A 22,334-nucleotide genomic window follows, 5' to 3' on the forward strand; every position below is an offset into this window, starting at 1 on the left:
AGAGGAGAACATTTTACAAGAAGGTGTTGTGATAGCTGCTTTGGACTCCGTTTTTGAAGATGAGATTCTTAAAGCACAGGAGAATGCCCCATCTAACACTCCTCATGGGAGGTTGTTTGTGCCTGGGACCTTTAGGAGAGATTTGTTTGTTGAGTGTCACGAATCTCGGTTGGCAGGTCATCCCGGAATCTCTGAGACCAAGAGACTGGTGGGTCGCAGTTTTTGGTGGCCTGGATGGCAGAAGGAAGTCATTAAGTGGGTGCGTCAATGTACTATATATGCTAGATCTAAGTCCTCACATACTCCTGCTGCGGGGTTGCTTTGTCCTTTGGAGGTTCCCAGTGCTCCTTGGACACATTTGGCTATGGACTTTATAACTGACCTTCCCCCCTCTGAGGGTTTTACTGTCATCTGGGTGGTCGTGGACCGTTTTAGCAAGATGTGTCACTTGGTTCCCTTCATCAAACTGCCCTGCGCTAAAACTCTTGCTAAGGCCTTTGTCAAGGAAATTGTCAGACTTCATGGCGTTCCTACTGACATTGTTTCTGATAGGGGTCCTCAGTTCGTGGCTCGTTTTTGGCGTGGCTTTTGTGACAGGTTGGGAGTTCATTTGTCGTTCTCGTCCGGATATCATCCTGAATCTAATGGCCAGACAGAAAGGAAAAACCAGGATGTTGAGCAGTTCTTGCGTTGTTTTGTGGCAGACAATCAAGAGGGGTGGTCTGAGTTTCTGCCACTTGCTGAATTTGCTCTGAACAATCATACATCTTCTTCTGCTGGTTGTTCGCCTTTTTTTTGTTGTTCTGGGAGACATCCGTCGTTTGGGTCGTTCTCCAAGTTGGGATCTGCCGTGCCTGAGGAGGAGAATTTTTCCGGTGATTTGGAGAGAGTTTGGACGGATGTGCGTGGTAATCTTCAGGAGGCCAACAGAAAATCTAAGGACTACTTTGATAGGAAATGACAGGAGGTTTTGTTCGCTGTTGGTGACATGGTTTGGTTGTCCTCTAGGAATCTGCGGTTGAGGATTCCTTCTAAGAAATTGGGTCCCAAGTTTGTCGGGCCCTTTAAGGTGCTTCAGGTTGTCAACCAATCTGCTGTTAGGTTGGAGGTTCCTACCTCCTGGAGAATTAATCCGGTATTTCATGTCTCTCTGTTGAAAAAAGCTGTTGTATCGGATTGTGACACCTCTGCCTCTGTTCCTCCGGTGGTGGAGGACGGGGAATATGAAATTTCTCGCATCCTTAACTCTAGACGGTATAGAGGTAGTTTGCAGTATCTTGTGGCCTGGAAAGGTTTCGGACCCGAGGATAACTCTTGGGTGAGGTCGGATGATGTTTCCGCGTCCAGACTTATCAGAGCGTTTCACAGGAGATTTCCTGATAAGCCTGGTCCTAGGGGATCCGGAGGATCCTCTTAGAAGGGGGGGTACTGTTAGAACCTTGCTCTTAGGTTTTTTCCTTTGCTGGTCACATGACCTTGTTGGCCTATTTAATCCTGCTCCGCCCTTCTGGCTTTGCTGGACTTCATTGTATAACTACTTTCTAGCTAGCCTGTGCTCTGTATCTAACTCTGTTAGTTTGCTTGGTCTACGGACCTCTATGTTCTATATATTTTGTTTGTTCGTCTGTCTGCTACTATTTCTGTTAGGAGGTGTCCCATATTCCTCCCAGTCCTTAGTACTTGTAGGGATTCCTTCCCCACATCTATAGGTCTCCGTACAGACTAGCTTAGGACTTTAGCAGGTCTGATCGCAGGATCAGGTTCCCTGTTACATCGTAGGGATTAAGCTGAGTTCTATCGTAGGGACAGATCTCCTCTCTTTCCTTAGCTCTGGTAGCAGAACATAACAGAGATGAGTCCATAAATTAGATGACCAGTGGGAGGATGAGCCATACACCGTCCTACCCTCGAATTACGATAACACCAAAGTGTGCCTCATCAGTAAAGATGGAGGGGAAATTTCAGCGGCAGTCTCAAGAGACCACTTGAAGATATGTCCTGAACAGTTGAAACAGAAAGAAGAAGACCAAGACAGCCCTCAGCCCACAGAAGAGGTGGAAGAAACGGTCCAGACAGTCCTTGGAGCATTTCCCCGGTCTTGGACGCAAGCGAACAGAGCAATTGCGGTACCGGTCCTGATCTTTCTCCAAGCGGCCTCACCGGAAGCTGCAGAGGCTCCAAAACATCTGGAAGACCAGTCGGCCCCAGAGACAGATGCTTCATCAGCAGCAGATCAGGAGAATCTACCCTCTGCTAGCAGTGAACCTGTCGTACCCAGGGTGAGTCAAATAATTCGTAGGAGATTACGCAGCCTACCGGTGTTACCTCAGACTACCTGTAGTGTAGTTCACACTGAACCCACCACACCAGGCATAGGCACTAGGGACCCGGGTAGGTCAGTGACAACAAATGTACTACGTAGATCGACCCGGAGTACTTAAGGTCAGCTCCCTGCCTGCTGGAGGAACTAAAGTGTAAGAGAGCTAAAGAGTATGTAATAAATAGTTGTAATTGTTAAATAATGCTAGATATACAGTACAGACCAAAAGTTTGGACACAGCTTCAATCAGCAAGATATCTTGAGTAAACAGTATTTACTTCCTACTGGTTAAACATGAGATACAATTCAGTGTCACACAGTCCGTGTGCTGCTGACATAACACATTCAGGAAAGGAAAGAAAAACACAGGAAGTAAAAACAACCAACAATTGAGAGCTTTCCTCCCCCATTTTACAGCAAGCATATAACTATACACACTATCGCCATCTGCTGTCACTTATAATAAGTCCTAATCTGTTGTCTATGCCAACAAGGACTAGGTGTGGTCAGGACAATGTTGGATATAGTCACTAATTGGCTTAGAAAATAAACCGCAGGCGTGGCTGAAGACCAGGCCCACCGAAAGAGTGCCCTGAAGTCACGCCCAGGGACGATACACAAAGTGGGTGGATGCGGTTCCCACCAGACAAATTTCAGTTACCCGGATTGTGGTGTAAAGACTAAGCACCGCAGTGACTGCTGTACATTTTTGCTTGGGTTTTTGTAGTTTTTGCCTTTTGAGATTTTGTAAACTGTTTGTAATGTGAATTGTTATTGTTGATTGTTAATTCAAAAAGGTATCCTCAGTCTGGGAGTACTGAAGTTAACTAGGGGGCAATGTGGCACCCCAGGAGTCTGGTTGCCACAGTGGCATTGCCTCCCTCACAAGGGGGTGATGCCATGCCTGGAAGCAAGGCGGGGTTACCTAATCAGGTTTTGCTAGCATGCAACACTTTCCTGGCTCCAGACTAGCAAGGGGAGCTCCTCCCCTTAGCAACTGGGATCTGGAGGTGGGGTTAGTTAGTGTTAGGAGAGCAGACAGAAGTTGAAGTCAGGACGTCGACATGGAAAGACCTAGGGAGTGGAGCTGCATGGCAGTTCACCCCAGAAGACAGCGCAGAAGAACCAGACTCCGGAGTCCGAGGTTGTGGGGCAACGAAAGCCCAGCAGCAGAAACCGGAGGGCAGGAGACTGCAGGTCTCCTGGCCCCATCAGACGCCCAGAGGCTCAGCAGCACGATAGGGCCCAGCACCGCCACGTGGGAGCGACACTCCAGGAAGGCCCAAGCTGCCTGCCATACAGGTGAGCACAAAGACATTTTACTCAGGGACGAGGGCTGCAGCATAGCTATACGCAGCAGGGCCAAAGAGGTAGCGCAAAGGGAAGGCCTACAACTCCACCTGGCTAGGTGGATCCCCCCAACTTTCTTCCAGGCCGCCCGGACCTCTACTACCAGCTACTACCCGTGCCCCGGTCTGCCTAACAACTGCAAGTAAAGATAAGAGGAAACCGCCATTAAGTTGTGGACTGATTATTAACTGCGCCACCCTCTGCACTACACTGCACAGCAAGATCTATAAAATCACTACTTCCTGCCCTGGAGCTGAGCTCTGCCTGTGGAGAGCTGAACCAACTCTGCTTCACTAACAACGGCTCCAGAGGTTCTGCACTGCAGCGGCTCCATATAGCCGCATATGACGCGCCCCCTGGGCCGTGGGGTAATCGGTGCCAGGCCGGTCGGTGCAGGGGATGTCACAGTGGCAGTGACCCGGTCCGTGACCCAGGGCAGTCAATAAAAGGAGATTATAGTTTTTATAGTAGTTTAATGTTCGTGACACCACCTGTGGTATGCGGCTATATGGAGCCGCCGCTGCGGTGCAGATCCTCTGGAGCTGATGGTGACGCAGCAGAGTTGGGACAGCTGTCCACAGGTAGAGCTAAGCTCCAGGGCAGTGCAGTGATGTTATAGATGAGGTAGATGTTGCTGTGCAGTGTAGTGCAGGGGATGGCGCAGATAATAATTCCAGGACACAATGGGGTGCAGTCTTCAAGGTTTACTCACAGTTGTTGAACTCCAGGCTACCAGTACCAGGGTAACCTCCCACGTCATCCTGCATTCACCAAGGAAGGGGTTCAGCAATTCCTCAGGTATTTCAGGAGTACTTAATGGGCCACTGCCACTGTGACATCTCCCCTAGCAACGACCAGCCCGGCACTAAGTACCCCACGTGCATGATGGCGCTCTTTCCGGAGGATAGCTGAGTGCTCACGGAGGTGAGGTCGACCTCACTGAGGAAGGTTGGGGGCTGCAAAGTCCCCGGAAGTCTGTTTCCACCTATGCCTCCCGGGTCATGATCCACCTCCGTGAGTATGAAGATGCGAGTAAGCTCATCAGGAGGCTCCGGGAGGAGCTGCGCTGCACAAGCGCCAAAGCTGTGGGGGCCTCCAAATCGAGGAAGGCTAAACTCTAGGTGGAGGTAATGAGACTCACCAGTGAGATTCATGTGCTGGAACTAAGGAAAGCTACCATCAGAGAGCAGAGTGGTCTGTTTAAGGAAAAACTAATTAATGAAGACCGCTTCAGAGAAATGGCTGATAAAAGAGAGCAAAGGCAGATGGGGCTGCAGCCTGAGAGCCAGGTGGATGATGAGAGTGATGATGACCAGCAGCAAGCCCCACCTGGCAGCCTGCAAAGTCACCCGCAGGCCACGTGCAGCGAGCTCCCTGCAGGACAGGCGACAACGGCATCCGGTCGCAGTTCTGCCGACTCTGGGGAGGACAGTGACGACAGCAGCAAGGGAGGGGCGCTAATGGCCGAGATAAAGCTCCTGGTGTCCCCAGCGTGCCTCCAAAACTTCCATCTTGGTGACGATCTACCAGAAGAGGCACCTGGGGGCCACAAAAAGGCAAAGAAGACCAAGCCAAAGCTGCAGGAAGTGGTAAGCTATGTCTATGCCCCCCTCCCTGTACCCCCTGAGTCGGCGGCAGGCTCAGCTCGCTGTATAAGCCCCATTGCCCAGCCCAGCCCGGGTTCTGCTGTGGATCCGGTGCAAAGGCGCGGGGAGATTACAGAGCGCGGTAGTGAGGCGCAGAGCTCCGTCTCTGCTTGTAGTAGCGGGGACGCAGCAGAAGGTGCATCAGCCGAGAGGCTGGACAGTGAGGGCGGCCCGGCGTCGGGCGTTCGGTCAGGTCACGATGCTGTGGTGCGCTCCTCAGTGGGAGGGGGGAGCAGCCCGGTGTCGGGGGCTGCTCCGGTAGCCTCGGCGCCTCTGAATGCTGTTGCCGCTGATCACTAAGCTGAGAAGCGGCGGCAGTGTGAGGGGGCTGTCGGGGCTGAGCGTTCCAGTTCTCCCACGAAAGTGCTATTTTGTGTTGGCGTCGCTGGTCCGGAGGATCCTGATGCTAAAGATCAGCGGCTCCTCACAGCGGCTAAAGATCAGCGGCACATTATACCGAATGCCAAACAGAAATTACCGACGGATGATGTGGAGGGCACACATAAGACCAGGGGTGAGGTCGCCTCCAGTTTTATGGAGGTGACTGAGCCCCTTGTGCCTGATGATGCTGAGGTCAAAATGTCATCCACCATTGTTACTGGTCCAGCTGGAATGAATGTGGTGGTGGGTGTGAATGAGGCCAATTCATTGTCTAGTGGTGTGGTTGCTGGTTTGGTGGAGGGTGAGATGGAGGTAGCTAATGGTGATGCTGTTGGGGCTGATGTAGTCACTGGTCTGGTTGCCCCCCCCGGTGGTGGCAATGCCTGTCCAGAGTTATGCCAGTGTCACCTCCGGGGAAAATAGGGCATCCTCCTCATCCTCATCTCCGGGCTTTGGGGACGGCATGTTGCAACGGCGCCTTCTGGAGGCTCTAAAGAAGGGGGAGAGATCACTAATGGTAGAGGATCGAGAGGTTGATCTATCCTTCTGGATAGAGAGGCATGGACTCAGGGCCTTCCGAGAGCAAAAAGGGGGGGGATACAGTGTGGTCCCTCCCAACAGCTGGGCGAGGCAGTGTGCATAGGAATGTGGTCCATCTTCGGTGAAGGGGCAGTGATGCATGTCCTCCAAGGTCTAAAGTTGTGGAGCTCCTGCTGAGGATGTGCTTCAAGGCGATTGACATCTACTCCTTGATACATCCCTATTCCATGCCTGAGTTTGATGTAAGCTTTGTTCAGCCGGAGGGGCTTGAGCTCTTCTGGACAAATTATGAGTTGGCAAAAAAAGAGCCCGGCTGGCGAGACTTTGCCATTCAGGCAGTGTCTCGCCAAAACCAGATCAAGAAAGTGACCGTGATGACTCGTAATGAGTCGCTTTCTTGTTATGACATCATGACGTGGCTTGGTCGGTATGGAGAGGTGGTGGAGATGCCAAAAAAAAAAACGCGACAAGTTTGGTATCTGGTCAGGGGCCTGGAAGTTTATGGTAAAACGTAAGTGTTCAAGTGGTATGGCTGCCCAAATTCCATCATCTGCCTTCCTGGGTAGGGATTAGTGTTGAGCGATACCTTCCGATATCAGGAAATATCGTATCGGATTGGATCGGGCCGATACCCAAAAAGTATCGGATATCGCCGATTCTGATACCGGAAACCAATGCAAGTCAATGGGACACAAATATCGGAATGAAAATAAACCCTTTCTTTCCTTGCAGGTTAATTCTCCATGAAGTAAAACAACTAAGAATAATGTAGAATGACATGAAAAGCCGGCAATTCATCAGCGGCATACACCGGTACCCGACAATTTACAACAGAAAGAATAGAGCTTCACACATAGATTAGATAGATAGAAACATGTCAGTCACATATATAAGAAGTACAGTGACAGTGTTGCTTACTGTACTTGTCATTTAGTGTAAAGGATTTATTAAAAAAAATATTAGTGTTTTCGTGCACCGTCTCTTTAAAAAAGCCGGCGGCAATTCAGCAGCGGTACCCGACAATTTATAACAGACAGAATACAGCTTCACACATAGATTAGATAGATAGAAACATGTCAGCCACATATATAAGAAGTACAGTGACAGTGTTGCTTACTGTACTTGTCATTTAGTGTAAAGGATTTATTTAAAAAAATAATAGTGTTTTCATGCACCGTCTCTTTAAGAAAGCCGGCCGGCAATTCAGCATCTGTACCCGACAATTTAGAATAGAAAGAATAGAGAATCACACATAGATTAGATAGATAGAAACATGTCAGTCACATATATATGAAGTACAGTGACAGTGTTGATTACTGTACTTGTCATTTAGTGTTAAAATAAAGGATTTATTTAAAAAAAAATTGGCGTGGGGTTCCCCTTAATTTTAGGCTCTAGCGGAGGTTAAGCAGACAGCTGGGGCAAATGTTTGAAGCCTGGGAAGGGGGTAATACCCACGGAGCTTCCCAGGCTACTAATATCAGCCCCCAGCTGAATACCTAGCCTTTACTAGCTATTAAAATGGGGGAACCCCCCAAAAAAAATAACGTGGGGTCCCCCCTAATTTAATAGCTAGCACAGGCTAGGCAGACAGCTGGGGGCTGATATTAATAGCCCAGGAAGGGTGCCATGAAAATTGGCCCCCTCCCAGGCTAGAAACACCAGCCGTCAGCCGCCCCAGAAATGGCGCATCCATAGGATGCGCCAATTCTGGCACTTAGCCTCGCTCTTCCACGCTGCCCTGTAGCGGTGGCAGTGGGGTAATAGGGTTGGGGTTGATGTCAGCTTATAATGCCAGCTGACATCAAGCCCAGGTTAGTAATGGAGAGGCGTCTATAAGACACCCCCATTACTAACCCCATAGTCAAAGTTAAAAGAAAACACAAACACCCAGAATAAAGTCCTTTAATTGAAATAAAGACACAATTCTTTATTGTTCTAAATTAAACCATACTTACCATCACGCCCATTCCAGCTGAAGCCAACGATCTCCTGCAATAAAAGTAAAATAATAAAGCAACCTCATCCTTACCTTTCCATGGTTCCCACGACAGCTTCAGCTCTGCTACATCGAGATAACAGGCTGGACCGCAGCAGAACGCTGCCATCCAGCCTGTCATCCCGCAGACACTGAGAAGCGCAGGCATGCTTGCGCTCCTCAGTGTCTCTCTGTGACGTCATCCAGATGAGCCGAGTTCATGTCCAATGAACTCAGCTCACCTCATGCACGTCACTGACAGCGTGGGAAAATTCTCCTGCACTCAGCGCTTCAGCGTGAGAATTCTCCCACGCTGTCAGTGACATACATGAGGTGAGGTCATGTCCAATGAACTCAGCTCACCTCATGCACGTCACTGACAGCGTGGGAAAATTCTCACGCTGAAGTGCTGAGTGCAGGAGAATTTTCCCACGCTGTCAGTGACGTACATGAGGTGAGCTGAGTTCATTGGACATGACCTCGGCTCATCTGGATGCCGTCACAGCCAGACACTGAGGAGTGGAAGTATGCCTGCGCTTCTCAGTGTCTGCGGGATGACAGGATGGATGGCAGCGTTCTGCTGCGGTCCAGCCTGTCATCTCGATGTAGCAGAGCTGAAGCTGTCGTGGGAGCCATGGAAAGGTAAGGATGAGGTTGGTTTATTATTTTACTTTTATTGCAGGAGATCGTTGGCTTCAGCTGGAATGGGCGTGATGGTAAGTATGGTTTAATTTAGAACAATAAAGAATTGTGTGTTTATTTCAATTAAAGGACTTTTTTCTGGGTGTTGTGTTTTTTTAAATACTTTACTAGAAATTCATGGTGGTCATGTCTAATATTGGCGTGACCCCATGAATTTCGGGCTTAGGGCCAGCTGATAATGCCAAGCTGGCCTTAACCCCTTTATTACCCAGTGAGCCACCGCACCAGGGCCCTGGATGAGTTGGATGCAGCGCCAGAAGATGACGCTTCTATGAACGCGCCATTTTCTGGGGCGGCTGCGGACTGCAATTTGCAGCGGGGGTGGCCCAGAAAGCTTGGGCCTCCCTGCGCTGCGGATTCCAGCCCCCAGCTGCCTAGTTGTACCTGGCTGGGCACAAAAATAGGGCGAAGCCCCACGCATTTTTTTTTTAAATTATTTCATGAAATTCATGGAATAATTAAGAAAAAAAGGGCTTCCCTATATTGTTGTGTCCAACCAGGTACAAATAGGCAGCTGGTGGTTGGGGGCAGCCCGTTCCTGCCTGCTGTACCTGGCTGGACACAAATATAGTGCGAAGCCCCACGTCAATTTTTTTTTAATTATTTCATGAAATAATTTTTTTAAAAAAGGGCTTCCCTATATTGTTGTGTCCGGCCAGGTACAAATAGGCAGCTGGTGGTTGGGGTCAGCCTGTTCCTGCCTGCTGTACCTGGCTGGACACAAATATAGGGCGAAGCCCCACGTCAATTTTTTTTAAATCATATCAGGAAATTCATGAAATAATTAAAAAAAATTGATGTGGGGCTTCGCCCTATATTTGTGTCCAGTCAGGTACAGCAGGCAGGAACGGGCTGCCCCCAACCACCAGCTGCCTATTTGTACCTAGCCGGACACAACAATATAGGGAAGCCCTTTTTTTCTTAATTATTCCATGAATTTCATGAATTTAAAAAAAAAAAACGTGGAGCTTCGCCCTATTTTTGTGTCCAGCCAGGTACAACTAGGCAGCTGGGGGCTGGAATCTGCAGCGCAGGGAGGCCCAAGCTTTCTGGGCCCCACCCGCTGCAAATTGCAGTCCGCAGCCGCCCCGGAAAATGGCGCGTTCATAGAAGCGCCATCTTCTGGCGCTGTACCCAACTCATCCAGGGCCCTGGTGCGGTGGCTCACTGGGTAATAAAGGGGTTAAGGCCAGCTTGGCATTATCAGCTGGCCCTAAGCCCGAAATTCATGGGGTCACGCCAATATTAGACATGACCACCATGAATTTCTAGTAAAGTATTTAAAAAAAACACAAACACCCAGAAAAAAGTCCTTTAATTGAAATAAAGACACAATTCTTTATTGTTCTAAATTAAACCATACTTACCATCACGCCCATTCCAGCTGAAGCCAACGATCTCCTGCAATAAAAGAAAAATAATAAAGCAACCTCATCCTTACCTTTCCATGGCTCCCACGACGGCTCCAGCTCTGCTACATCGAGATGACAGGCTGGACCGCAGCAGAACGCTGCCATCCAGCCTGTCATCCCGCAGACACTGAGAAGCGCAGGCATACTTCCACTCCTCAGTGTCTGGCTGTGACGGCATCCAGATGAGCCGACAATGAACTCGGCTCACCTCATGTACGTCACTGACAGCGTGGGAGAATTCTCCTGCACTCAGCGCTTCAGCGTGAGAATTTTCCCACGCTGTCAGTGACGTGCATGAGGTGAGGTCATGTCCAATGAACTCGGCGCACCTCATGCACGTCACTGACAGCGTGGGAAAATTCTCACGCTGAAGCGCTGAGTGCAGGAGAATTTTCCCACGCTGTCAGTGACGTGCATGAGGTGAGCTGAGTTCATTGGACATGACCTCGGCTCATCTGGATGCCGTCACAGCGAGACACTGAGGAGCGCAAGCATGCCTGCGCTTCTCAGTGTCTGCGGGATGACAGGCTGGATGGCAGCGTTCTGCTGCGGTCCAGCCTGTCATCTCGATGTAGCAGAGCTGAAGCTGTCCTGGGAACCATGGAAAGGTAAGGATGATGTTGCTTTATTATTTTACTTTTATTGCAGGAGATCGTTGGCTTCAGCTGGAATGGGCGTGACTGTAAGTATGGTTTAATTTAGAACAATAAAGAATTGTGTGTTTATTTCAATTAAAGGACTTTATTCTGGGTGTTTGTGTTTTTTTTAAATACTTTACTAGAAATTCATGGTGGTCATGTCTAATATTGGCGTGACCCCATGAATTTCGGGCTTAGGGCCAGCTGATAATGCCAAGCTGGCCTTAACCCCTTTATTACCCAGTGAGCCACCGCACCAGGGCCCTGGATGAGTTGGGTACAGCGCCAGAAGATGGCGCTTCTATGAACGCGCCATTTTCCGGGGCGGCTGCGGACTGCAATTTGCAGCGGGGGTGGCCCAGAAAGCTTGGGCCTCCCTGCGCTGCGGATTCCAGCCCCCAGCTGCCTTGTTGTACCTGGCTGGACACAAAAATAGGGCGAAGCCCCACGTATTTTTTTTTTTAATTATTTCATGAAATTCATGGAATAATTAAGAAAAAAAGGGCTTCCCTATATTGTTGTGTCCGGCTAGGTACAAATAGGCAGCTGGTGGATGGGGGCAGCCCGTTCCTGCCTGCTGTACCTGACTGGACACAAATATAGGGCGAAGCCCCACATAATTTTTTTTTAATTATTTCATGAATTTCCTGAAATAATTAAAAAAAAATTGACGTGGGGCTTTGCACTATATTTGGGTCCAGCCAGGTACAGCAGGCAGGAACGGGCTGCCCCCAACCACCAGCTGCCTATTTGTACCTGGTTGGACACAACAATATAGGGAAGCCCTTTTTTTCTTAATTATTCCATGAATTTCATTAAATAATTAAAAAAAAAAAAACGTGGAGCTTCTCCCTATTTTTGTGTCCAGCCAGGTACAACTAGGCAGCTGGGGGATGGAATCTGCAGCGCAGGGAGGCCCAAGCTTTCTGCCCCCCGCTGAAAATTGCAGTCCGCAGCCGCCCCGGAAAATGGCGCGTTCATAGAAGCTGGATGCTGTACCTGGCTGGCATACAAAAATATGGCGAAGCCCACGTCAAAAGTTTTGGGAAAAATTAATTAAAAAATAAATAATAATTTAGGGACTGCATCTTTATTAACTCTTCAAATGTCATTTAGTGTTAAAATAATGGATTTATTTTAAAAAAAAATGACGTGGGATCCCCCATAATTTTAGTCTCTAGCGGAGGTTAAGCAGACGGCTGGGGCAGATGTTTGAAGCCTGGGAAGGGGGTAAAACCCACGGAGCTTCCCAGGCTACTAATATCAGCCCCCAGCTGAATACCTAGCCTTTACTAGCTATTAAAATGGGGGACCCCCCCAAAAAAAATGACGTGGGGTCCCCCCTATTTTAATAGCTAGCAAAGGCTAGGCAGACAGCTGGGGGCTGATATTAATAGCCCAGGAAGGGTGCCATGAATATTGGCCCCCTCCCAGGCTAGAAACACCAGTCGTCAGCCGCCCCAGAAATGGCGCATCCATAGGATGCGCCAACTCTGGCACTTAGCCTCGCTCTTCCACGCTGCCCTGGTGCGGTGGCAGGGGGTAATAGTGGTGGGGTTCATGTCAGCGCCAGCTGCCATGAAGCCCAGGTTAGTAATGATGGGCGTCTATAAGACACCCCCATTACTAACCTACAAAGTGTTAAAAAGAAAAAACACACTACACCCAGAAAAAAATAATTTATTTGAAATAAAACACACAATTTTATTTAATTCTTAGTTTACTAAAAATAATAGTTACCTGTCCACGTTCCTGCGCTGATCTCCCATGCACAGCTGTCACATCTGGAGATGGTGACAGCTGTGCATGGCTACTGTAAGCTCACGCTGCCGGGAACACGTCCGCTCCCGGCAGCGGGAGCCACTGACTGAGGTCACCGGAGTGCATTCAGGCAGCGCAGCTCCGGAGACCTCCTTTACGGCACTGCTGTACCGTGGGAATTTCTCACGATACAGCAGGGCCGTAAAGGAGCTAACCGGAGCAGCACTGCCTGAACTCCGGTGAACCCTTACGGCCCCGTCATTCTAGCGGCGGCAGCGGTTCAGAGCGGTCACATTCTATGTGGCTGCTCTGAACTGGAGATCTTCGTGGGACACTCGTGGACTGCTACGGAGGGGTAAGGATAAGGTTGTGATTTATTATTTTATATTTTATTACAGGAGATCGATGGCTTCGGGGAATTAGGTGTCTTGGTGAGTATAGGTGTAGTTTTTTATTTTTTACTTTATTTTAGGTGGCGATCGGCGGGGACAGGTAATGTATGAACTAATTTATTGTAGGTAACCACTGGCCACCAATGACATGTATTTAACATTTATTGGGGACACAGTAGGGCAATTTAAATAGCAGGATCAGGCTGATGGGAACTACTGCTCCCATCGAGCTGATCCTGCTGGCACGAGTGGACGGGGGACAGACATAGGCCGATGGGAGTAGTAGTGTCACATCGGCCTATGTCTGCCTGCACGCACACACCCGCACACACACCGCACACACCCGCACACATCGCACAGACACCGCGCACACCCGCACAAACATCGCGCACACACCCCGCACACACACCCCGCACACACACTAATCATGACGGTCTGATCGTCTGGGAGGTGAGGCTGACCTGTGCGGCCGTGGGAAAGTTCATGTGAGTTCATGCAGTCAAGCATGAACTCACATGAACCCTCTGAGGGCAACGCGGCGACTTCAAATGAACAGCTGATCGGCATCACCTGATACCTCAGCTGTTCATTTGAAATAACCGGCGGGAAAGCGCAGCACAGAACGGGAAAGCCGGCGGTGAAGTCTTTTCACTGCCGGCTTCCCCGCCCGGGTCCTTCACTCCCCGCTCCTTGGAGCTGCGCTCCCCGCCCGGTCCTAACTTACGATCGGGATGGGAGGTGGCGAGGGGAGCGGAGGATCGGGGTGGGAGGCTGCGGGGAAGCAGTATGGGGCTGTGTGATTGTTTAAAAGCCGGCGGCTTTATACCGCCCGCCGGCTTTTAAACAATCAGGAGAATTCTCCCCCGCTGGGATGGCATTCTGATGACAGGTTGGATCGCGCTGCCATCCAACTTGTCATCCTTCACAGACACTGCAGAGCGCAGGCATTATGGGAACTTCCGATTCCGGTATCCGATATTGTAAAAGTATCGGAATTAAGTATCGGAATTCCGATACCGCGAATATCGGCCGATACCCGATATTACAGTATCGGAATGCTCAACACTAGTAGGGATCGTATCCGGGTCTTCTACCAGGGGCAACCGAAGCTCTGTCACAGGTGCGGCGACCCCACACACACTTCAGTGCAAACTGCACTGTGCAGAAATGTGCGTTGTGTGGGTGCATCAGCCATCTTGCTGCCTCTTGTGTGGAGATTAGGTGCCACCTGTGTGGTGAATTAGGTCACCCATTCAGACGTTGTCCTCCCTCCTTCGCTACTGCAGTCGAGACCCCGGTGGGAGAAAGCCGTGAGGCCGATTCTACAGGGGAGAGGACTAGCAGGAGTTGGGGAGCTGAGGGGCCACTGACGAAAAGCAATAAAGAGATGCCTGCCCAGCTGAGGCGTCTAGACAAGCGCAGACAGGATAGGGAGCGTGGCGAGCCCCAGACTACCGGGGCGGCCCCTGTCCTGGATGCCAGTGTTGTTGCTGAGGCCCCGAGGGATGATGAGTTGGATGAGGAGGTCAGGAGGATCCACAGGGAGGAAACCGCCTCTGCCTCAGAATCCTCCCATTATGAAAGTATGGATGAGGATAATAAGCGGTGGCTAGAGGACAAGCGTAAGCTCGGCACCAAAAAGAAGAGAAAGAAGGGAGATAAAACATCTTCTCCCGCTCTGACCAAGGTACCTAATGAAGGTAAAACTGACTCCCCTCTAGTTGGTCTTTCTAACTGGTTCCAAGCACTTGATAACATCTCTTCCTCTGAAGAGGAGGCTGAGGGTGAGGTTCCGGCTTCGGCAGAGCTTACAGGGGGCGCCGAGTTTCCTTCTCCTGGGAATGCAAGGTCCTTGGGGGGAGGGACTGGCCCAGAGTCCGGAGACGAGGACGAAAAAAAAAAGAAAAATGTGGGAATGGACACCTCTGTGTCATTAAAGAGGGGGAAGGATTCCTCGTCTGAGGCAGAGGATAAGGGGAGTGGGAAGAAGAAAGCCACCCAACTCCATCACCAAGGATGGCGGTACCCACTCCGTTGACACTTGCGTCCATTAATGTCGCCAGCATTAAGTCAAATATGGCTAGATTTGCGCCCTTTGATTTTCTCAGCCGGGTTGAAGCTGATATTTTCTTTTTGCAAGAGACCAGGCTGCCAAATATGGCAGAGGTGTTTATCGCTAAAAGGGAGTGGAGACTCGGGCCCTCCTATTGGTCTCTTGTGGCCGAGCCGTATAGCGGAGTGGCGGTCCTTTTTACCGCACCGGTAGAATACCAACGGGTTATTGAAATGGGGAGGTGCCTGCTATTAGATGTCCTCATGAAGGGACAAGAGCTCCGGCTCATTAACATGTATGGTCCCCAATCTATGTGGGACCCGAAGTGTCTCTTTATGAGGATCAAGCCCTACCTTTTTACGAGTCGGCAGGTAATTTTTGGAGGGGACTTTAACACTGTCACGAGGCCCCGGGATAGAGGAGGTTCCAGAGACAAGCTGACTTATGATAGCGTCGCCCTTAATAGTATAGCTAGTGAGGCTCGCCTGGTGGATGTCCACATCCAGCACACCGCAGGCCACGAGGGGTTCACCTATCATAGAGGTAACTGTAGGTCCAGGATAGACAGGTTTTATTTAAAGGAGGAAGCCGTCTCTTCAGCAGTATCTGTTGTTGAGGTGGAGTTCTCCGATCACTGTTTGATTTTGTTTTCTCTCAATGTTACAGAGACCCCCCAGATGGGAAGAGGCTTTTGGAGGCTTAATTCGTCTCTCTTGGAAGAAGCGGAGATAAGACAGTCCTTTGAGGATTTTTTTCAGAGACAGGTACCCTTACTGGATCTTTGTAGTAGTAAGTCAGAGTGGTGGGAGATGTTCAAGAAAAGGGTGGCGAGATTCTTCCGCCAGCTCTCGAGCCTCAGGAGCCTGGACAGGTACCGCCTGTATCAAGGCCTGAGGAGGAAACTCGAGCATCTTGTCTCACCTGGAGGTAGCCGCGAGGAGATCTCCAGAGTGAAATCTTTGCTAATGAGGTGTCAGTATGATAGACACGCATCTTTGGTTTTTGAGAGGGATTATGGGAAGTATCGCTCGTCCGACCCTTACAGAAACTGCAAGATGTCAGTGAATAGTAAAGTTGTTACAGGACTGGTTGACACTGCGGGGTCCCTGAAAAAATCCAGATCAGGGATCCTGGAGATCGCCAGATCCTTCTACTTGCACCTCTTGGGGAAGAGGGATCTGGATTGGGATGAGATGTCGGCTTTTCTGGCTGAAGCCGTCCCCGAACCAGGGGTAGACCCCTCGCTTGGCGTTTTGACAGAGATGATCAGGGAAGAGGAAATTAAGTTGGCGATTGAAGGGCTTGCCCTAAAGAAATCTCCCGGTCCAGATGGCTTAAAATCTGAATTCTATAAGACCTTTAAGGATGCCTTGGTTCCCCTATTGACTGAGGTATTCAGTGAGTGTCTTTCCTCGGGCACTCTGCCAAAGTTAATGAGGAGGTCTGCCCTGATCATCTTGTCAAAGGGTAAGGGCCCATCTTGCATTGAGAATTGGCATCCCATAGCGTTGCTCAATGCAGACAAGAAGTTTTTGGCAAAGGTGCTGTTTAATCGGCTGGTGAAATTTGTGCCCTGACTCCTTTCGGGAGCCCAGCATTGCTTTGTTCTGGGCCGCAGTACAATTAGTGCTGTACTCTGTGTCTGAGAGGCGGTGGAGCAGGGTAGGGCTGGCCACTGGAAGGGGTACATGCTGTCATTGGACCAGGCAAAAGCGTTTGATCAGGTTAATCATGAGTACCTCTGGTCTGTCCTTCTGAGGTATGGCCTGCCGGGGGAGTTTGTTGATTGGCTTAAGACCTGGTACGCTGGGGCAGAGAGTTTCCTGCTTGTGAACAGTTGAATTGGCAGCTCTTTTGAGGTTGGATGTAGTGTTCGCCAGGGTTGTCCCTTGAGCCCGCTGCTGTACGTGTTTGCAATTGACCCACTTATTAGGAGGGTGGAGCGTGGACCGTTGGCTGGGTTCGGGATGGACGCAGCAGCACCGGAAGCCACTCTGAGAGTGGTGGCATATGCCGATGACGTCACCATTTTTGTTTCCTCTGATGGGGAGGCAGAATGGCTGATGTTAGAGGTAAATCACTACTCGGAGGCATCCGGGTCTAAGATCAACTGGGATAAGTGTGAGAGTCTCTGGCTGGGAGAAGGAGATCCTGGTTTTGATCTCCCAGACACACTTCCAGGACCCAAAGTCTCTGCAAAAGTTCTTGGCATCGAATTTGTCCAGGGGGATTACCCCAAACAAAATTGGGACAGCAGGCTAGAGATCGCCACTCAGAAGGTGAACCAATGGATGGGTTGGTCTTTGACCCGAAGGGAAAGGGTAAACCTGATCAAAACTTACCTGCTCCCTTTGCTGATCTATCTGGGCAGTGCGTGCATCTTGCCGGAGCCTCTCTGGACTCGGATCTACAGTTTGTTCTTCCAACTGTTATGAGGGAATAGACTGAACCTGGTCAAGAGGGAGGTTACTTACCGTACGAGGAGACTAGGAGGGTTGGGTGTGGTCAACCCTGTGGTATTCCTTGTGAATACCTTCATTAAGATCAATATTGCAAACCTCTGGAAAGAGAGGGCTCCTCGGTGGGTATTCTCCTGTAGGGGATGGTTTCAGCCTTTCTTCCAAGAATGGGAGACAGGAGGGCAAGTGAAGGATCTACGCACACCGCATGGATATCTACCGGCTTACGCTACCGTGGTTCTGAAGATAATTCAGAGGCCTCTGGCACTCAGTGATTGCCCAAGTCAGGATCTTGGGATGGGCCGGCATCTTTTGAATTCTATCAGGATGCCCTCGAAGTTTTGGGACTTGGCTTGGTGCTGCTTCCATGGGAAACTGTGTGTGAAGGACAATATGAAGTGTAGGAGCTCTGAGGACAGGAACTGTCCTCGGGAGCATTGTGGTACCATGCTGGAAAGCATGGACCACTTCCTGCTTCGTTGTCCCTTTAACACAGAGGTGTACAACAGGGTGGGCGCCTCCATTGGCTGGCCCCGGCTGGCTGGTCTCTCTTATGCGGAATGGGCCTATGGAGCATTCACAGACCTGGGTGGTCGGGACTGCTGCACCTTATTTCTAGTTAGCGCAGTGGTTAGGTATCACACGTGGAACGCACGGTGCTTAGTATCGACGCAACGGAAAATCCTCCCAGTGGACAATGTGTTTAGGACCATACTCGGTGACCTGGTGAAGGTGCGTTCTCTGGAGTATGAGAGACTGGGTACATGAAGGGCCGCTCTCCTCTGGAGGGGCTTTTCTTTAAGTGTGCCCTAGTCTGGTCATCTCCTATCCTGGTGGTGGGCTGCTGCTGACACCATAGATTTTTGTTTTGTTTTGAGTAGTAGACAGTGATGTAGGGCTGCAGGCGCCAAACTTGGGCTTTGTTAGTTGTGGTTATTGTATTGTTATGTTATTGTATTGTTTGTTTCTGTATATATTGTATATATGGGTTTGGGTGTAGGTGTTAGGTTGGGTGGTGGGAAAAGAGAGGAGGTGGGTTCATCTTGTGGGGCTTTGGGACACTGGGTATTTGGGTGAAAAACTTGCACTGCCTGATCTGACCTATGGACGTTGGACATGGACTGAGGCATGAGACGCAGGACCAGCTCTCAGGTCAGTGCCGGGGTTGGGAATGGTGGGCTTGAGTGTGGGGTGTTTTGTTTAGTCTTGTATATATTTGTAAAGTTAGTATTTATTTTATATTAAAACAAATAAAAAGTTTGTATATATTTGTCAGCTATTGTTTATTTTATTTATTGTTTGTGGTTATTATTTTCTTTGGTAACCGAACCAGAAGTCTGTAATATGATTAGTTGTTATTGTGTATATATGTATAATATGTGTGTGAGGAGAGAGGGAGCGGCTAGACCAGTTCATTACATTGTTTATTTTCTGGTTATTAATTTTGTTATTTTTCTGTTATTATTATTGTTATGTTTTTCATTTTTATAATAAAAGATCTACAGGATGTAACTCAGGATCAGTAATGTAAAGTATGTATATAGTGGTTTTATATTATATGTAAAATCGACTCTAGTTGATAATTAATATAACCTAATCACTTTAAAACAAAAATCCATGGGTACATGTTGTGCAAAATTTGTGGACTGATTCACATTGAAGTGGAAGTACAAAAATAAAATTCTAGATATGAAACCTGTAGACCTTTCGTTATTCGCTAAAATAATATTTTGCCGTCTGGTGAACTGATACATTGCCGCCGTCAGATGTTTCCTCTTTGGTTTATTATGTACAGTTACAAGGGAGAGAAAAATAATATACCTTCTGCAACTGATCGCAGTATAATAAAGTGGGAGCGGAGATAGCCAGTGACACCCTTGGGGGCTATTTTTGGTGTATGTGAACGTCACCAGCAAACAACTTTATCACAACAGAGCTGGCAGGAAACAGGGGTCGTGTCGTAGAGTAACTGACAGATCACAAGCTACACACCAGTGCACGGTGCTGGACCGCCGCGGATAATACAGCAGCTTCTTCTACAGGAGTGGAGTTTTCTATGGACTTTATGACTTCTATGAACTTATTAAACTGACCATAGAGGTAAGCAATGCACAATATATAAGGCTGTTTATAGGACGTAAAGTCGCTGCAACAGCAAAAACTATGGGGCTGCATAAAGGGTCCACCAAGCAGATCCATTAACTAAATGTGGGAGCCATGTGAAAAATGCATAAAAGATTGCAAAAAATTGTAAAAAAAGAAAAAAAAAGTAAAAAAAAGATATAGGTAAAAACAGTGCGGAAATGACCAAAGTCATTTATAGAAAATGGGCAGGTGGGGCAAATGTTCTCAGAAGGGAGATTGTAAGGGAGTCAGTAGCTTGATCTTATGTTTTAGATCTTTTTTTTTCTGTTCTTAATATTAATGCAAATTATTATTTTTTATTGATTCTAATATTAATACACATTATTCTTTATTATTATTATTATTATTATATAAATCATTCCTTTTTTATTTTTATTATTAAATAATAATAATAATAATAATAATAATAATAATAATATTACAGCAAAGATACATGAATAAAAAAAACATAGAAAAATAAATGCAATATTTCCCAATATAGACCAGACCAAGTACTGGTAAGTATGGCAGTTTTTTTCTATGATATTATTAACTTAGTAGTAGTGTTATATTATAATTATTTATTTTATTTTTTTTTTGCTGTTGTTATGTTTGCTATTATATTACTATAATATTATTCAAATCATATTTTTATTGTTGCTCTTAATATTTTTATATTTTCTCATTGTTAGTAGTAGTATTTTTGTATAAAATTATTAGGAATAGTTCGGTGGACATAGAACTCGCACCCCTGTTAAAATGACAAGTTTCTGTCATGTAAGAAAATTCTTGCCAAGAAGACTCATTTCAGAACTTTTTTCCCCTTTTAATGTCGCCCATAATCTGTAAAAATCCATTGAGAAACAAACTGAAATCTCGGGTGGAAAAAGAAAAGAACCAAAATAATGTGATTGCATAAATCTGCACGCCCTTATACTAATACTTTTTTGAAGTCCCCTTTGAAGTTCTGACAGTATTCAATCTTTTTGGGTCAGAGTCTATCAGCATGGCACATCTAGAATTGGCGATATTTGCCCCACTCTTCCTCGCAGTAACTACCCATCTGTTAGATCTCCTGTGTACAGCGCCCTCGCCAGGTCACCCACTTGGATTCAGGTCTGGGCACTGGTTGGGCCATTTCAGAACTCTGTTCTTCTTCTGGAGAAGCCATTCTTTTGGTGATTTGGAGGCCACTTAGGATCAGAGACCTGAGGTTTTGTTGTAAGATTGACTGATATTTGTAACTGTTCATAATTCACCTAGCCTAAAGCCCCAGTTCCAGCTGCCAAAAAACAGCCCCAAACCATATTGCTACCTCCACCATGCCTCACTGTGGGGATGGTGATCTTTTGGTAATGCGCAGTGTTAGATTTGCACCAAACCTACCTTTTGGAAATATGGTCAAAAAGTTCACCCTTGGTCTCATAAGGACATAATACGATTCCCATTTGCTTTTCACAGACTACATGTAGGTTTTGGCAAAATATTGCCGGGCTATGGTGTTTTTTTATTGTCTTCACACCTTACCCCACAGGCTAGACATATGAAGAATACAGAGGCTTGTTGTCACATGCAGTACACAACCAGAACTTGCCAGAAATTCCTGCAGTGACTTTAATGTTGGTGTCGGCCTCTTAGCAGCCTCTCAAACCAATTTTCTTCTGCCATTTTCAGCAATTTTTAAGGGACGTCCAGTTCTAGGTAATGTCACTGTTGTGCCAAGTTTAAGCCACTTCTTCACACTGATTTATCTAATACCTTGGAAAAAATGTGGTATCCTTCACCTGACTGACAACTTTCAACAATGAGATCCCTTTGCTGTGTTGTCAGCTGTTTACAGACCAGATGGGCTTAATCAGAATCAGTGTAAACAATGGCAGCTGTCTACTGACTACTATGTAACATGAGTTTAAATATGATTGGTTAATTATGGACACAACCACATCCCCAATAATAAGTGGATTATCAAATTGTAGAATACAAAATGCGGTATTTGGGGTCGTCATCTGATTCCTTATTGTAGGACTTAATTGGTCCGTGAAGCCTACTATATTTGGTTGGGTTTTTTTATTTTATTTTGGATGCTTGTTTTTATATTTTTCTATAGAATTTGGAACAAACTATATGCAATGTTTCAATATTTTTCAAAGGGAAGTTCCAACTAATTGTATTTTCTAATGCATGTCTGTTGCTTTGGGCAGCGCTTATCTACAAATCAAAGACTCTTGGGGTAAATGAAAGAGCTTCTCGACCAGTTTGGGGTTCCTTGATCCCATCAAAGTTGATTCTGAGGTTCATTTTCCAAATAGACATGTGCACGGCCATATTTACTTGGTTTTTCATCTCAAATAGAGGGAGAAGTTTATGCGATGCCACTAGAGATGAGATGAATTTTTTTGAAATTTGAATTTTCTAGCTTCACTGAATTTTTCCCAAAAATTTGATTAGCTGCATATCGAAAGTACTGTAAAGCCTCCAACTGCAAAGTAAAGACATGTATGAGGCTCTGAGGTGTATTCAAGCTCTTTATAGGGCATTTGTCAGTAGGATCAACCATTCTAAATTGTCTGTATGGGCA

At 47.6% G+C, this 22,334-nt stretch overlaps 1 protein-coding gene across 1 annotated transcript in view; it reads left to right on the forward strand.

Annotated features, from left to right (window-relative positions):
• The first annotated feature begins 19,391 nt into the window (after positions 1-19,391).
• The window catches only part of BLK (BLK proto-oncogene, Src family tyrosine kinase), a 147,897-nt gene continuing 144,954 nt past the window's right edge, over positions 19,392-22,334 (forward strand). Inside the window, exon 1 of the mRNA XM_073673898.1 lies at positions 19,392-19,732. The gene's annotated coding sequence lies outside the window, so the exon portion shown is untranslated. The remainder of the gene's footprint in view (positions 19,733-22,334) is intronic.

The sequence above is a fragment of the Phyllobates terribilis genome, unplaced genomic scaffold (genome assembly GCF_046119375.1).
Source record: "Phyllobates terribilis strain yellow unplaced genomic scaffold, ASM4611937v1 Scaffold_3__8_contigs__length_932513732, whole genome shotgun sequence".
NCBI lineage: Eukaryota > Metazoa > Chordata > Amphibia > Anura > Dendrobatidae > Phyllobates > Phyllobates terribilis.